At 32.4% G+C, this 17893-nt stretch overlaps 1 protein-coding gene across 13 annotated transcripts in view; it reads left to right on the plus strand.

The window, feature by feature from the left end:
* Positions 1-17893, plus strand: part of LOC130450233 (disks large 1 tumor suppressor protein) — a 1338131-nt gene that overhangs the window by 692222 nt on the left and 628016 nt on the right. The window lies entirely within an intron of this gene.

Raw genomic sequence — 17893 nt, forward strand, 5'->3', positions numbered from 1 at the left:
CACAACTCCGATTGCACGATTCTGATTGTGCGTTGCGCAGTCAAGCTGCAAACTCAAATTGCAAACGAGTCGACTCGTGTGCGGGAAATCTACATCTTTGTTCCATTTTAATTTAAACTTGTTCCTTCTCATACAGGGTTTTACAAAAAAAGGTGATTCCATCTCTAGGATAGATAGAAAATTAAAATATATTTGGGGTTTATTCAGTAAAAAATTTTCGTAACGCCATCCGTATTTAAGATGAAGAAAGAAAAAAAATTATAGCTCTCAATCCAAATTTTTTAAAATGTATTCTATTTAAAGACGAGATCACTTTTAGGCGACAACGTATGTTTAACTCCCATAATGCTCACTACTGGTATGATGATAATCCACATGTCAAAAGTGTATCACATTACCAACACTCATTTAAAGTTAATGTTTGGGCAGCAACTTAAGGTAACAAATTAATAGGCTATCACATTCTACCTGGAAATTCAAATGAAATAGTTAGATGTACCTGGATTTTTTGATCAATCACTTATTCGAGACATCATAAGATTTGACCCTAAACGAGCGAAGATCTCTATTTTTTCCGATGGATTGGTAGAGGTGTAGAAGCTCCGATTCATTGGCCTCCTCGGTTATGTTAGAGAAGTAAATTCACCTCAAAAATTGAAAGACAGAACGTTAACGTCAGTTCAATGACATGACTTCCAACCGTTTAGAATCAAAATCAAATCATAATATTCCGAAAGCGGTACAAAGTATCGAGTTTTAACCAAGAATACCTTCTTGGTGTAAAATAAATGGTGTTCACTTGAAATTTTGCTTAATGAATGTAGTATTGAAAAAGTTACGTTCAATACTACATGGTACGAACCGTGTAACTAGCGCCCCCTATGAAAGTCAGACATAAAAACAAATTCATTGGATTTTTAAGCTTTTGAAAAAGTAGTTGCGGCATAATCGTAGTAAATGTTTGTTTTCTTCAACGCCCTTTATCTTAAATATTCTTCATCTTCCCTACTATTAGAATAATCATAAAGTAACAATAATCTATAGAGGGTGTCTTGTAAGTGATGTCAGTTTTCATATGTGGAAATTCCTATTTTTGAATTTGAACATATCGTAACTTATTACTTCACTCTTTAAAATATTTTATCTTCATTTAATTAAATATAAAATTCATGTATTGTTAAACATTTTTATTATTGGAATCAAAAGTTCAAGCAGCTGTGGCAGCATGAAAAGTATAGGAAATCAAAGGGAAAGATGCAGTTAGTAAGGGAACGGCAAAGCGTTGGTTTAATCATTTTAATAGTTGGAATTAGATACTTGAAGATCGTTCGCTCGCGTGGAATTTTGAGGTTATAAAGGAAGCAGAAGGAAACCAACCTAGTACCAGCATTCACCACCAGCATTCACCAAGTATGGCACTCCCTTGCGCCTTCTAAAAATACAATACATCACTATTTAAAATAATTAGATTTATGAACTAACCAAAATTCATGCGAAACGTCGAATAGAGGAGTGTAACCAGCTCCTTGCCCTGCCGAAATCTGATTGATATTTGCGATGAAGAATGGAATTATGTGAACAAACAGAATATGGAAAATCAGCAGTTGAACAAAATGCAATTACCAGAACCCGCGGCAGAGACAGGTCAATTAAAGCGAAAAGTCTTATATGTCTGGTAAAATGATGAAGGTTTACTGTACTTCACTTCACTTCACGACATCATTTCAGTTGGTTGAAATATCACTGCCGTGGTATATGATGCACAGCTGATGCGAATTTATTAGGTTTTATTGGAAAAATATCCAGGTAGAGTTGTTAGAGAGTTGCGCGGAATACGATCGAAGAACTTGGTGCTATTGAACTAGTACAACATCCAGTTTTTAATCTGGACCTTGCACCGTCAGATTTCTATTTATTCAGATTCAGAAATTTTTGCATGGGAAATAATTTGATTCCGGCAGGTAATGAAAATGCAGTGCAACAGGTTATACTTCGTTTGTTCATATTTCCTTTGTAAGTTAGGGTATATTAATGGGAAAAATAAATTTTAATTCATATCGTATTTATTAAAAATCTCAAATCAAAATACAGTTACGGTACTATAAGTGAATGGAGCCGAAAATCCTGGTAATGCAATGTATGGGCTAGATACATATGGTGCACTAAAAATATTTGTTGCAACTCTGGCTACTGGAAGGGGAGCTGGTGCAACAGCAGCAACAGGAGAAAGTTGCGGTTCTTCAGGAACTAATTCTAATTTAGCTGGTTTAGCTTTGCGTGGATCGTTCTTGGCATGATCCCTTTTAAGATCTAAAGGTTCTCTACGTTCATTATCAAAATTATCCGGTCTCGCCACAAGACGTTGTCTAGCTACGTAACGTTGAGTTAATGGTTCAGCAGCTACAATGGGTTCTAGGTCAGCAGCTTCTACAGCTACAGTATCGGGTTTTCGAGCTACTTCAACAGCTGGTGCAACTTGAGGTAATACAGCAACTAGTGGTTCTTTTTTGACTACAGCAACGAAACCATTGATTGGATCGGCTCTATATCGAACAGTTCTTCTAGTTCCATCAGGATCGTTAAGGCTATATTGGCCAGTTACTACGTCACCATTTCGGTTTTCTACTTGGCTTTTCGAATCGCCGGTCAATGAGTCTTGTACATCATAAGCGTAAGAATATCCTGAATCAGAGTTAGAGGTGAGAACAGGTGGAGTTGGTTGGTTCAGTGGCTGAACAGCTGCTTGAACAAAGCCAGTAATGGCGACAGTGAAGATGATCTGGAAAACGTTAAGTTATTTATTTGCAATAAGAAACAGTAATTCAATTTAAATATATAAATCAAGTTTAATAGGTTGTTTCGTATCGAAACAAAATTATTTATTATGTATATATCGGTTATTTACGAGGATTCTCCTGTCCCAACAAAAAAACACGAAAATTTCGGAAAAAAATATTTTCATTATTGAATATAATCTCCTTTTAGTTCCATACACTTTTCCCAGCGATATTCAATAAGTTCGATGCCCTTTTTATTATAAAATAGTCAATAATATTGGAAAATATTTGACCGCCGAACCAAATTTCAAGTCTAGGAAGAGAGAAAATAGTCAGAGAGCCGAAATCTGACGAATAGTGTGCATGATGTAGCAATTCGAACTCTATTTTATTAATTTAGACCATTGCAATAACGCTGGTGTATTATCTAGATGAAACAACCCTTTCTTCCTAGCCAAATACGGCTGTTTTCGCTTGATTTGTTCGCTCAGACATTGCAATAAGTTCGGATAATACTCGCCGTCGATATTTTCTCTTTTTTCAAGAGAATTAATGAAAATTGACCCACGCACATCTCAAAAAACCGACGCCATGATAGATAGACGTTCATATTTTCTTTGGAGCCACTTCTCCCTTTTTAGTCCATTGATTTGATTGTTCTTGTGTTTCGGGTGTGAAGAGGTGGACCCACATTTCATCCATGGCTAGGAAACCGCTCAAAAAATCGGCTATATTTCTGTGAAACATTGCCAGACAAACGCGACATTCATCTTGCGCAAAGCTTTCTCATATTATGTACCACACTTTTGAAATGCCTACCAAGCCTGCTAGCTCGCTCACTTTCAGTTGACGATCAACCTGGTGGTATTTTCCTAGCAACTACCTTCATCTCTAGGTCAGTCTAGGTACTTCTAGGACCATCCCGTATATTGTGCTACACACGGAAGGGATATCGAAGCAAATAACGTGGTAATAATTTTCTTCTTTTCTATTTCTTTTCTTAGTCTTCCAGTCATTAATTCTTCTCTCCAAGTTATATTTGAGAAGAAGAAACATTTATTTCAATATATTATTAAATTTACAATATCATGATGTAAATACATGCCCTAATTCTCGAAGTCCCTTCACATTTTATATCCTATAGCTGCGTGAAATCCATTCTACCAATAGAATATAGTTGTTTTCAAACCATGTCAATACTGTTTTTGACGTATGACACGTCCCTCCGAGTACAAAGTTACTTTCAACGTTGAGAACAAACATTCTTTAAGAATAGTAAAATATTTATTGGTATTGACGTTACCTTTTATGACCATCTGACATCTTCGACCTACATCGATACCCACGTTATATAGGATGTCAGAAATTGAACTTTTCCTTTCATACAATATTTGGATATGTCTCTTTTCTTCCAGGGTGAATTCACTAATGATTGTCACTTCAAAACAATAATCATAGTGCTCAACTATTCCATTCACCAATTTTTACGATCTCTGACCTATTTTTATCTATTTTTTCCTGCGTTAAGGCGAATAAACATTTTATTGTGGTCTCCAGAAAACGATATTGAACAAAAAATTAGTATTATAAAATTACACTCAACAGGTACTGATTGATTATTTTCAAACATCTGCTGAAATCATTTTTCAAATATATTTTGAGGAAAATTGATATTTTGGTAGGTGTGCAAATTAAAACGGGATGGAGATCGTACCTTCTGTTTGCGATTGTTTGAAATAGCAGTAGAAAGATAAGTACTAGTGTGATAAATATTATAACGAAAAGTAACGCAAAATACAGTATTTTTTGATGCAGATATTAAAAGTGGAAAATCGATAGTTCTTAATAAATATATAATATTACACATTTATAAGTATATTTAGCTCTGGGAAAACACGGTTGATTTTGCAAATATTTTCATTTGATAATTTTATCTATAATTTACATTTTCTTACCTTAATGAACATTTTTACTGAACAATTATGATTAAACTGATACCACAATCGATGAAACATTAGTTTTATACTAATATCGGCATTCATTAGAAAAGAAGAACTGAATACAAAGTAATTTTGCAATTCCTGTAGATGTAGTAGACAATATTTTTTTAGGTTGTGTTCTTGACTTTAATTTTACTGTTATTGGCAATATTCTAAAAAATCGTTACGGTATTTGTTAAAAATCCCTTATTTCAAATTACCCAAGAATGGTGAAGGTGCAGGACTGCAAGACATTCTAAGAAAATATAAAATTCGTTAACACTCCATTATTACGGTTAGACTGTCATTTTATTTTTGTATTTCATCAGAAGTGAACAATTTCTTGTTGTGATTGTGAAATTGTGGTTGTTAATATTCAATAGCTGTGAAATTTGAAGGTGTTTATCTATATGTGCAGGGTCACTGATGAGTTTGTACTCTGAATTGTTTATGAAGCTGAACTCTGGGGTTTGAGATTTTATCTATTTAATTATTTTTAGTTGCGATTGTTGAATACACAAAATTTAGGAGATGATTACTCCTATGAAATTAAGATGGGTCTTTCCTATAACAAAATTTCCTCAGCCTATTCCGAGATATCACCCTTAAAATGTGGGGGCTATAACGTTCTTGTATTTTTTGAAAAAAATATAGACTATGATGTTTATTTTGTTTTTCTGTAGTTATTGGTATTGGGAATAAAATGGAGAATGAAAAATATTTTTAAATAAAAGAAGACTTTCAGTTTATAATTTTATATCATAAAACTTTATCTTTAAAATAGTTTTGATATGAGATTAAGTAACGGCTGCTAATTTCGACCTCGTATAATGTAACAGGAATAGGTTAGTCCTTTGCGAGTGCAAGAAAATTACAGAATTTCAAGTTTCTAGCATTACTGAAATCCTAGAAAAATAAACTCCATTTAAGTGATCCTTTTAAGGGTGATATATCGAAAGGAGTTGATTGAAGAAACTTTGTTAGTGACATATCTCAATTGCATACGAGTAATCACCCAGTGAATTTTGTTGCAAGAATTTAGAGACAGCCTGTATATCTTGTTATTTTGTATCAAATGAAGTAATCCCTAAATACGTTAAAAAATTTTGAATAATGTTAAAATTGAATGTTTTTGGGAAATTACTTCAAAAAACGAATTTAAAATTTTCATTTAAGAAAATCTAATATAACACCTCCGACGAGAAGCTTTATAGAGCCGCCACTTTGAAACAAGATCTCATAAGCAGTTAAGGCTACTGATGTTTGTTGAAATTGACGTTTTTTTCTGAGTTCTCAATGTCATAAAACGAGGAATGTGTAAAATCGTTGGAACAGGTGAAAGAACATCGTTTGTAATAAAATTTATTGAGATTTGAAGAAAAAATATATTGAGTAAAATTTAATTCCTATTTTCAACCACACTTTATTCAATTCATTCTGTTATTTTTTTTATGTTTTTTCCTGTTCAGATGAAAATTTCCAATCACATGTTCTCATTCAACTAATTCAATAAATATTTGATAATATTTTCCACGATGGATTGTCATGATTTTTGGTCTCTCTTACTAGAAAATCACATAGTTTATAACTGATTCCATATATATGATTTTTATTTCTAAACTCTTTTCTTCTTCTCCCTTGATATAAATCAGAAGTTCAGGAACTAAACTGCAAATTTTTCACTCCTGTACTCTTTAATTAGCTATTATATTCCAACTTTTTTTCATATCTCAAATTTACTTTTTTCCCAAAAATAGAACGCTTTCTGACAACCTTCTTTCTTTTCAAACACTTATAGACGAGAGACGAAAAAAAAAACAAAAGAGCGATGAACACTTTTATATCTTCGGATTTTTTTCTATCGCATGTTTTATAGAAACCATCTATAGTCAATATCGAAAAATTATGAATCACAAATTTCCCTGTTTTTATATAAATATAAGTATTTTTGATTACTCTCAAATAGTTCACATATATAATTACATTATTTGTTTATACTCTAAATTTTCATTTCATACACAATTTACAAATTTAATTGACTCCTAGTATTGCTACAATCAACATAACTATGTTTTCACGATATAAATTCTAAATTTAACATATGTAACGGTTCTTATTTATATTTTTTTACATTAAACTCACCGTATTTCAATAAACTTGTTTCAATTAATTTCTTTGAAATTAAAAATTGATACCTCATTCTGTAACAAAATCTGTCGAATTTATAACAGCTGATCTAAGATATGAAAAGTTATGTTAATTTTATCAAACTTAAAACTATTGAAGAATTTGAAATCAGTACTTATTATTTTCAGTATCATCAATTTAAATAATTTTATAATGAAATATTATCTAGATCTAGAAAATTTATCTTGCTTGGATAATATTCTTATATATACATGTAAATATTTTATTATCTGTGTTTTTTTTCATCTTTGCTTCAGGCTTTGGACGTTTATAACAATAAAATAAATACAATTGAAAAATTCACAAAATATTTATTTCAAATTCTTTAAACATCCTCTACTATTTTTACTACACCCCCCCCCATCCGTTTCTGTCCTCTGTCCTTTCTCTCCACTAAGTTATTCCACTAATCTGAAATCTGATGTCACCTCTCCTATTCATTTCTTTTTCGTCCTGCCTTTTTTTATCACGATTTATTTCCGTTTACATAAATAAATCGATATATCAAACTGTTTACAACCAAGGTATTTATAGTATTTGTGCCCGAGATTATCCCCTACCTATATTAACAAATCTAACAAAGGTCGCTTTTTAATCTGGTTATATTTATGTATCATACACCAAATATGAGCTCTGTATCCAAGTTATAGTTTTTAAAATTGTAAACCGTAGAAATTTCTAAACGTAAAATATCGAAATATTACTGTTAGATAGATAGAACTTATTATAGTTGTGGAGGCGGTGTTCAAAGAAAAGTTACGCTAAAATCCAATACTAAAAATGCTTCTCGAAAATTATGCAGTATCTTTTCGGAAAAAGTTTTCAAAACTTCAAGCAAAGTTGTCAAATAACAGACTGGAACATGCTCTCTGGTGATGTGGATTTCGAATTTTCTAGATGCATAACAACACTAACTAGTCTGGCATCCAAGTTTTTTTCCCGTCAGACGTATTCAAAATAAGCAAAATAAACCGTAGTTGACTAAAAGTTTACGTATATCTGCAAAGAATACGCGATCTTTATCACATCTAAGGAAATTCTCGCATAGTGTCTTCTTCAAAAATTACGTGAAACTATACAAAAAAATTTATCATGACACAATAGAAGCTGCCAAAGATATTTATTAAATAGGAGACTCGCCAATTCTCGTAATGTGCATTGGTGCATTGCGAATGATCTAAGAAATAAGGCTTCTTCATCGAGCATAATCTCTAATTCACCTGGTAACCTCAATACTTACTTTGTGAATGTGGTCAAAGATTTATCAAATTCTCCTCCTTCACATGATCCGCTTTCATATCTTCCTGATGCTAACGCTAACTTATATAGTTTCTTCTTTATGCTCGTAGTTTTAGAGAGTTTTGCAGTACAATTAATGATATCAAAAATAAATGGAACTCTGAAACTAATGGACTTACATCAACAATGTTTTGGAGTCTGCCAGATTACACATTAAATCACTTTACCACTTTAATTAACGTCTCATTTAAAAATAACACTTTTCCCAATTGTTTTAAGACGGCTATAATTATACTTCTGCATAGAGGAGGAGATAAAAATCAAGCATCGAATCATCGCCTAATTTTGCACTCATTTCTACATTATATAATATTATAGAAAGATTGGTCAAAAAGAGGCTTTCAATTGTGACCCTTTTTTTGAATACCATGTTATAAAGAATAGTTGTCAACCTTTGTGCTCATTTCCTCCAATTATCATAAGCACCAGACTTTAACATTTTTCTTTTTTCCTGTTCTTGAGGCCCTTGGACGTTTTTTCGTATTTCCCAATGATAGGTTAGTTTGAGGCTACAGAAATTATAAACTTCAGAATTTCTCTGATAGTTTGCAAGAAAAAGAAATTGAGGAAAAAAATATCAAATCAGAGTACCACCGTTGTTTTCTCTAAATGCGCTGAAAATGAGATTTATCGATATGATACGAATTTCCTCTACATTTTAATCATTTTTCATTTGCCATATTTCACATTTTTTTATCAATATTTTTGATACTTCACAAATCAAATTGCAAAAAGATAGAGCTTTTGGTCTATCAGTGGATCTCACCTTTTAGAGTGCGATCCGAGGGCACCATATCACTTTGGACATATCTGGTCCGTCATTTGTCTCAAAACGCTACATAATTGATACTTGCAAATTGGAAAATTATTTTTCATCGCAGCATACGCTTCGTGCTGCACAGTTCCTTCCTATTACCTATTTTTTTCAAATAGCGTCAAAAATGAATTATGATTACTTATATCAAAAGTAATTATTGAAAATGTTATAACCGAAATGTGTATTTAAATTCTTAATATTCGTAACACCACCTATCGCAATCTATTTAGAAGCTATGATTGTAAATATCAACTTATTTAATTATCGCTAATTGGTCAAGTGATTCGTAGATTTTTTTAATTGATTCACGTGACAATCATTGGGAGTTAGTAAGTATGCAAAATTTCAAGTTGATTAGTTAACAGAAAGTTAATTAAATATTGATTGCAAAATTTGTACCATACTAACAGACAAGCAGTGTATTGAAAAGGAAATTATTGTCGCAATAGCATAAAGTGTATGCTTTTGATATACAGTGCTTTTCAGATAAAAGTATCCACCTTTAATAACTTTTGTAATACTGGTATTTACACAAAAACCAAAAACACGTCAATTTATGTTGGAAGAGGCAAGCATTTTGGCTTATTTAAACTTACTGGAAAAGCCACCCCCTCACCCCTAGCAGCATCACCTTTATTTTTTTAAATTACTTGTCATATTTTCTATGTAAAATTTGGATACTCCTTTTTGAGCTGATTTCAAAAATGTATAATACTTGTAGGTTAAAGTGGTTAGTTTATGAGATAAACAATTTTTCTTTTAAGAGCACAAATTTTATTTATTATTTCCTATTTTTCTATTACTTTCACCTTATTTGCCTGTACTAAAATGGGTTGTACAACAGTTCAAACTCTTTAATCTTTTTAACTGTGCTATTTATTATGAAGTTACAATAAGTGTTCAAAATGAGTACCATTCACTTCCATACAATGGTATAATCTATTTTGAAGTGCCTCTCTGACATTGCTTAATACGGCTGGATTTAATTGTCGACATTCATTGTCTATCCTCTCTCGTAAATCATCCAGAGAGTCTGGTTGGGTAGCATAAACTTTTGTTTTTAAATACCCCCATAAAAAGAAGTCTAGGGGTGTTAAATCCGGTGACCTAGGTGGCCACTCCATCATCTGCCCCCTTCTACCTATCCAACGAGTGGGGAATGTTTCGTTTAAAAATTGTCGGACAGGCATAGCATAGTGTGGGGGAGCTCCGTCTTGTTGAAATACTAGTAAATCTTCGGAAAGGTTATCATCATTTTCTATTATTGTTGTAATACGTGGGTCAACCCCTTCCCTGAGTAACTCAAGATATGATTCACCATTTAAATTTCCGTTGATGAAGAAAGGTCCGACAATGCGGTCACCTAGGATACCACACCAAACGTTTAACTTTTGGGGATGTTGTGTATGGAATTCACGCATAATATGTGGATCACTTTCAGCCCAATATCTACAATTATGCCTACTTACTAAGCCATTTAATGACCATGAGCATTCATCAGAAAAGCAAATATTGTTTAACAATTGGGGATTGTTATTGATAATTTGCGTCATTGATTCGCAAAACTCTAAACGACGATCAAAATCATCTTCATTCAACTCGTGCACCAACTTAACTTTGTATGGGTGGTACTTGAATTTATGTAGAACTCGGAAAACTGTAGAAGATGAAACACCGATCGCTCTACTTATTGTTGACAACGATTGGGGTTGTTGAGCCTCTAAGCTGACTTGCCCTAAAATTGCCACTTGGATTGCTTCGTTATTTACGAGTCCCTCTCGCTTATGCACTTTATTGCAAACAGACCCTGTTGTGGTAAATTTCTCCATCAGTTGAATTACATACTTATGAGTTGCATGTCTTCTGTCATGTAATTTGTTAAATATTCTAGCAGCAGCTCTTGCGCAATTATTATTTTGGTAGTATAAACCTACAATTTCAATTCTTTCTTGTAAAGAGTAAACCATTTCAGAGAAACAAAATAAATAATGTATCAAATTACACTATCAATAGTGACTACAAATACTAGTTGACAATGTCAAACTTTAATAAAAAGTAGAGTTTTTTGTTGTTTGGATTTTTTAAGTAGAATAAATAGCACAGTTAAAAAGATTAAAGAGTTTGAACTGTTGTACAACCCATTTTAGTACAGGCAAATAAGGTGAAAGTAAATAATAAGTAAAATTTGTGCTCTTAAAAGAAAAATTGTTTATCTCATAAACTAACCACTTTAACCTACAAGTATTATACATTTTTGAAATCAGCTCAAAGAGGAGTATCCAAATTTTACATAAAAAATATGAAAAGTAATTTAAAAAAATAAAGGGGATGCTGCTAGGGGTGAGGGGGTGGCTTTTCCAGTAAGTTTAAATAAGCCATAATGCTTGCCCCTTCCAACATAAATTGACGTGTTTTTGGATTTTTTCTAAGTACCAGTATTACAAAAGTTATTAAAGGTGGATACTTTTATCTGAAAAGCACTGTATATTGTAAGTTCAGGAAGGATGGGATAAAATTTGAAAGCCCACATTCTATGATATACTATTCTATTCACTATTTACCTATTTCTTCTTCTTCTTTCTCCTTCTTCTTTTACCTATTTCTTCTTTTTTTACATCTCCGTACTTTTACGTACACAATATATTTTTAGGCATTAAAAAATATGGTGATAAGGAAATTTTAAAAAATATTTTTTACCTAATTTCTTCTGTAGCCTTAAACTAACCCATCATTGTAATCTCCATCTAACAAAATACGATGAAACGTTCATGAGCATTAAGAACATAAAAAAGCACATAAGATAAAGTCTGGTGCTCATGACTATTGGAGGGAATGAGTACAAAAGTTAACAACTATTGTTTATAAGATGGTATTCCGTTCTAGCCGTTGGCGATATTCCTTCTGAATACACTGTTCAAACCACCACTACACCAACACTCACAATTATACTATCTTACGCGCGTTTCGATAACCAAGTTATCGTCTTCAGAGACTGAAGGTAAACTAAACTAAACTTCAGTCTCTGAAGATGATAACTTGTTTATCGAAACGCGCGTAAGATAGTGTAATTTTGTCTATTTTCGACTTTATCTTTATTAGCGAAGAATTTGGTAATATAATCACAACTTGTTAATTAAAGACTGATACTTATAGATATCATCCACGTCACAATTCTTTCATGTCACTTGGAAAATTACATTGTTGTCTTTGTGACGCGTATAATGTACTTTCTAAAAGAATATGTCTTACAGTAAGTTCTTTATTTTGAATTATTCTTAGTCTATTTACTATTACTTGTTTTGGTGGATTACTGCATATACGCGGCTACGGTCCAGCACTTTCCTTAATTTGTTCTAGTTTTTGAAATGATCTTCAGCACTCAAGCCAGTGAAGATTAATTTTCATTCTAATATGTTTTCACCGTAGCGTCTTTTGCGTGTTTGCAAGCATCTTCAAATCTTTGTATCCCTTGATAAGAGGGCGCCCACAAAAATCTAGCATCTAAGTTGTTGTTTTGTATTTATTTCTTGATTTGTAATTTAAGAGGGTTGTTGCTATATATATTTTCTAATGAGCTGAATAAATTTAAGGAGTGCATCGGTGTATATTTTATGGAAGTTAGAAGAATTTATCTATGGATTTGATATCCTTAATACATGACTGTTATCCTTAACATGAAATTCAAAGTAATTTTCTTCGAAAACCGCATTCACAACTATAATAAATTTCACATTCAACCTATCTAACAGTGATATTTCGATGTTTTATAGAAATTTGTACGGTTTGCATAGGTTCAATTTTAAAAAACCATAACTTGGATACAAACTCATATTTGGTGTATGATACATGAATATTGGCAGATTAAAAAGCGGGCTTTATTGGATTTGTTTATATAGGTAGTAGATAATCTCGTGTACAAATACTATAAATGCCTGGATTGTAGTCGTTAACAATTTGATACTTCGAATGATTTGTGTAAACGGAAATACATCATCGATGAGAATCAATTAATGACTAACCCAAACGTTCGATTGATTATAACTAAATAAAAATAGAGTATTTTTTTTACAAGATAGAAAGCTTCCAGATTTTCTTATAACTTCATGTCAAAAAAGAAAGCATCCATAACTAATTAAATTAATGTGACAATGTACAGATATAGAAAAGTTTTCCTATTTAAAATATATAATAATACTCAGAAAACTTTGTTATACATAAAATTTTGAATACAAAAAAAGATATTAACTTGTATTAAAGTCTATTTATTGAAGAAAAATAGTTAATCGAAACATATTTACCCAAAGTACAAGTGATCAGGGTTGAAAATACCCAAGCCGAGTATGTGATATGAATTTTGAACAAATTGCGCAATTATTATTTCAAAAATATATAATGTAAACGCGACGTTCAGAATAGACATAAAGTGAACGACTAAAATATGGAACACATTCATTCAAAAATCAATTTAGCCTTTTATTGTTATTATTATCAACTTGAAAAACAATGTTCAACCTTGAACATTTGAAGATGATACTTCTGAAATATTTGCCGTTTTGGAAATAACTTCATCAACAGTCTTTTCATTATTTTTAGTTCTCTTCTTAGGCGGTGTATAGCTTATGTTAACAACTTCATCCTCTGTCTCCTGCAGTACGATAATACTATGCTGTCGCTGTACTACACCTGATCTAACGGCTTCTCCAGCGATGCGGCGCTCGTTCCTCCTCCCCGGTTTTTATTTGTGGTATATTATGGTACCACTGATTTACACAAATAACGATGCCGAGCCGTGTTTCGCCCATGATATTTACGTGCTGACCACGCATTGATCATTGTTTTAGTTTACTATTTTTCTTCGATAAATATACTTTAAAAGTTTGTTCAAAAAACAAATTGTGCTCAAGGGGCATATAGGGCTTAAATGTTTGCCCTATACATTTTCACTTTCCTCGGGAATAAGTAAAAAGCTTCTTTTGGTCAACTTAATGAAAGGAAGGCCTTATTTAGGAGTGTTTATTCTAATAAGACCTACAAATTGGCCCTAAGAAGCTACAGGAAATTTTTTAGAGTGGCTTAAATCGAAAAATAAAACAGGTTACTTAGAAAATGAGTATCAAGGTACAAAAGTATTGAAGTACAAAAGAAAGAAAGTGAAGAAATAACGAAGATTTTCAAAATTATTCGATACAATATATATTTTAATGATTAATAGACATTCAAAGTGCATGTAGCTCATGAAGAAATACACGTTATTTTTCCTTCTGTGTTGAGCTCACACATTCCTTATAAACGTATATAAGGTACATTGTACAAGGACTCATATCCAAGGCTTTAGACCGTTTCCACAAAGAGCAATACCAGTTTTCGACCACTTTTTGATTCTTATTCTTTGCTACTTTTTTCTGTTTATGCACCCTGTTCGTTTTGTTCTCCAAAAAGTCTTTGTGTGGCTTTGTAATTTGAAACTACTTTTTTTTTCTTCAATATCAGATGTCAGCAGGATAGCAGCAAGATTCGATTGATACTTTCTGAAGTATTTCGTAGTGAATAAGGGTCTTCGTCTGTAGTAGATTCATATATTTGTCGTCATCGTCTTCTTTGGCTTGGCACATCTGTTTAAATTTGCTTGATTGGTATTATTTTTAGAAAGTAGTATGGAATCATTTTCTGCTGACGTATTTAGGAAAGTAGTTGAAGATTAGAAACATCGCTACATCTGAAAGAAAAATGTATCCATGACACAAATTATTGACTTGTTATACTCGATTTGGGGTCTATTAATTTGAAGCATTTGATAATTTTACTCGTACTTTTGTTCAAAACAGTTTGAAGATTGAGTTGGAATCCGTTTTCATAAAGGTTGAATGCACATTGCAGCTTGTCAGTAACTCCGACTCGAGGCGATATCAAAAATAATTATTCACATTGTACAATGAGTTTAGTTTCTTTAGCAACAATCATTCTTTTGATTTACGTCTAGTGCAATATGACTTAATCGATCTTTTACTAATAATTCCAGTTTTTTCTCATAAAATATGGGAAATCTTCGTTGCGTTTATGTATGTATGAAAAAAGCGTCTAAGACACTTGTGAGTTATATTGCTAATTTTTACGATTAAGATAATCAATCTGTTTTGTACTTTCGCCAGTCAATTAGTTATGTCGAAGCGTTATTTTTGGTATACTAAATTATGGTCTCGCTGATCTAACAAGAGTACCATCTCTAACTGTTTCTATCGCTTGTTTCAATTGCTCCTCAGACCATAAAGGCATAGGCACTTTAACTTTTCTATAATAAAACAACCCTAATTATAGACTTCTATTTTCCAAGTAATGCTTCGGAGCCAATTACACAAACAAAAACGAAAATTGTAAAAGTTGCGTTGCTAGAAAACACCACTGGAGCTGAATTGCTTTTTGTGATGCGACATATTATGGCGCAAACTGTAATGCCGGTAACTTATGTTTCAGACTTTATACTTTTAGTTTACGATTTTGATCGTCCCCTTGGACACGTATGGAAATACAAATAACATGATGTTTCTTATTTCCATGTTATATTAGCACAATTCCTGAAATTCATCAAAAAATTTTTGCAGGTTTTAGTGGTTTCATTCATAGGAAGCAAGCATCTTCTTCTTGTTTGTTGGTAGAGTCTCCAATGGGATCATTCATTTCGAAAAAGTACAACACACAGATGCCCTTTTAGGTCCAAAAATTTTTGGTTAATTTCATGTCATATTTCTTCAGGAGATACTGTGGAATCTTTATCGCCGATGAAAAAAATTATCAAAGCATAATTGAAAACTAAAACCAGGATATTATTCGTGAAAAATACAGATTGCGCAAGATCTCAACTTTCTATAGTCGTTTTTTCCTTTCTTAGTTCATGATGAATTCATTCATGCATAGTCTTTACTTCTGCCATCATGTTCAGGGAAACAATTTGAGAACCATCCATGTCCAAATGTTGAACTTCCTCTTGCAATTGAGTAACTGAGAGAGGTGTGAATAGTTCGACATATGACCAAGGGGCCCTGAACGACCCTGTTCATCATTCACGTACATCGTAGTAAAATAAATTAAAATGCAAACAGATATTCACAAAAACATCTAACAAAACTAATAGCACAAAAGCCACTTGTGGATATAGTTTAAAGACATTATTTTTTTTTTATTTTTAACACGTGTCTTGCGACACACCAGATAGGCCGGACACATATCTGTGTTGCGGTTACTGCAGCATTACTTGTGATACAATATGAATCCAGGGAGTACTGGGTTCATACAATAAACCAAAATGTGGTGAATATCATGTTCTGTGGTATATCAGGTTGACCAAAAAGGAATTTGACGTGGCTACAAATTACTAGAAAGTAAATGGAAGAAGCAAAATACAAATTTTAAAGGAGCAATATCTCCAGAGGAAAGATTTTTTAATAAATTTAAGGTACAAAACAACAAAATACAATATTATATTTTCTATCGGGGTTATCCTTATTTTGGAAATTATACACAAACTCATACTTTCGTATCTCTTCTATACATTGTTTCTCCATTAACATAAAGATAAATATAGTTAAGGAAACACTTTTCAGTCACGCTCAGAACATACAGGTAAAGGTAAACAAACTCGGCACACGTGACGAATATTACCTACAACACTTTGTAACCCTTCTGATGAAGTTATGACCTACGTAGATATTGAAAACATGCGCAATAACGTGTTAAAGCGTGTTATCGGTCTCTGACGACACCAGGGGCGTAGCTACCGCCGTATCAGCCGTATCAATGATACAGGGCCCCCGGGCTATAGAAGCCACTAACGTGTGTAAACAAACATTAGTGAAATGTTATCCCCAATGTTACTTAATCTCGTGTTTCCCGGGAAAAAACTGTCATACGTGCCTATAAAGTTTTTACTTCGGAAATGACAGAAGTCAAAAAAGCAATCTCTTTTTTTTTCCGGGTTAAGCGATGCGAATCCAAGTGTTTTAACCTTTTAACACGCTAAGCCTCTTCAATATTAAATGCCGTACACAAACTATAGATTTTCCTTTGTGTTTGTCTCATTTTTTTCTTTACTATTTGAAATCATTAATCCTGTTTCTAAAGCTATACAGCATCAAAATAATGACTTAACAGAAAGCTAGTATTTTATTAAGGAATCTTTTGAATAGATTGAGCGAAATAAGAAATCAAAATTCATTCAATGGATTGCTAAATGAGTCCAGAGATTTAGAAAAAGAGTGAAAAGTAACAACTATTTTTAAAAATGGAAGACTAAAGATAACGAAGCATTTTTTGATGAGTTATCCCAAGATGAGCGAATTTCAGACCCGGAATTATATTTCAAATTCAATGTATACTTTTGCTGTTTAGATATATCAATTTATCAAACTAAACAACCGGAGAAACTCCTATCTTCTTCAAACAAAGTGATAAAAAATGCTTCCGGAAAACTGTCGGCTAAATACAGTAAAGACATCTCAGTCAGAACAATTAATTGCTATGAAAACATGCTAAAAATTTGAAATTAAAAAAATTCATTCCATTAAGGAATTATTGCTGATAAAATTCAATAGCCTTGCATAGTTTTCCAGAGGTAGTAACAGCATGCTTTCTATTCTTGACACTTACAGTTACGACCGCAACAGGTGAAAAAAGTTTTTCAAAATTAAAACTGATAAAAAATTACCTAATCACTTCGGTAGGGCAGAGATGGCTATTAGACAGAAAAACTGAAATCATCTTCAGCTATAGATCATAATAAATCAATTTGCCGAAAAAAGGCAAGTAAAGTGTACATTGGTTTGGCTAACTCAATTTCTAGG

This window comes from Diorhabda sublineata, chromosome 11 (genome assembly GCF_026230105.1).
Source record: "Diorhabda sublineata isolate icDioSubl1.1 chromosome 11, icDioSubl1.1, whole genome shotgun sequence".
NCBI lineage: Eukaryota > Metazoa > Arthropoda > Insecta > Coleoptera > Chrysomelidae > Diorhabda > Diorhabda sublineata.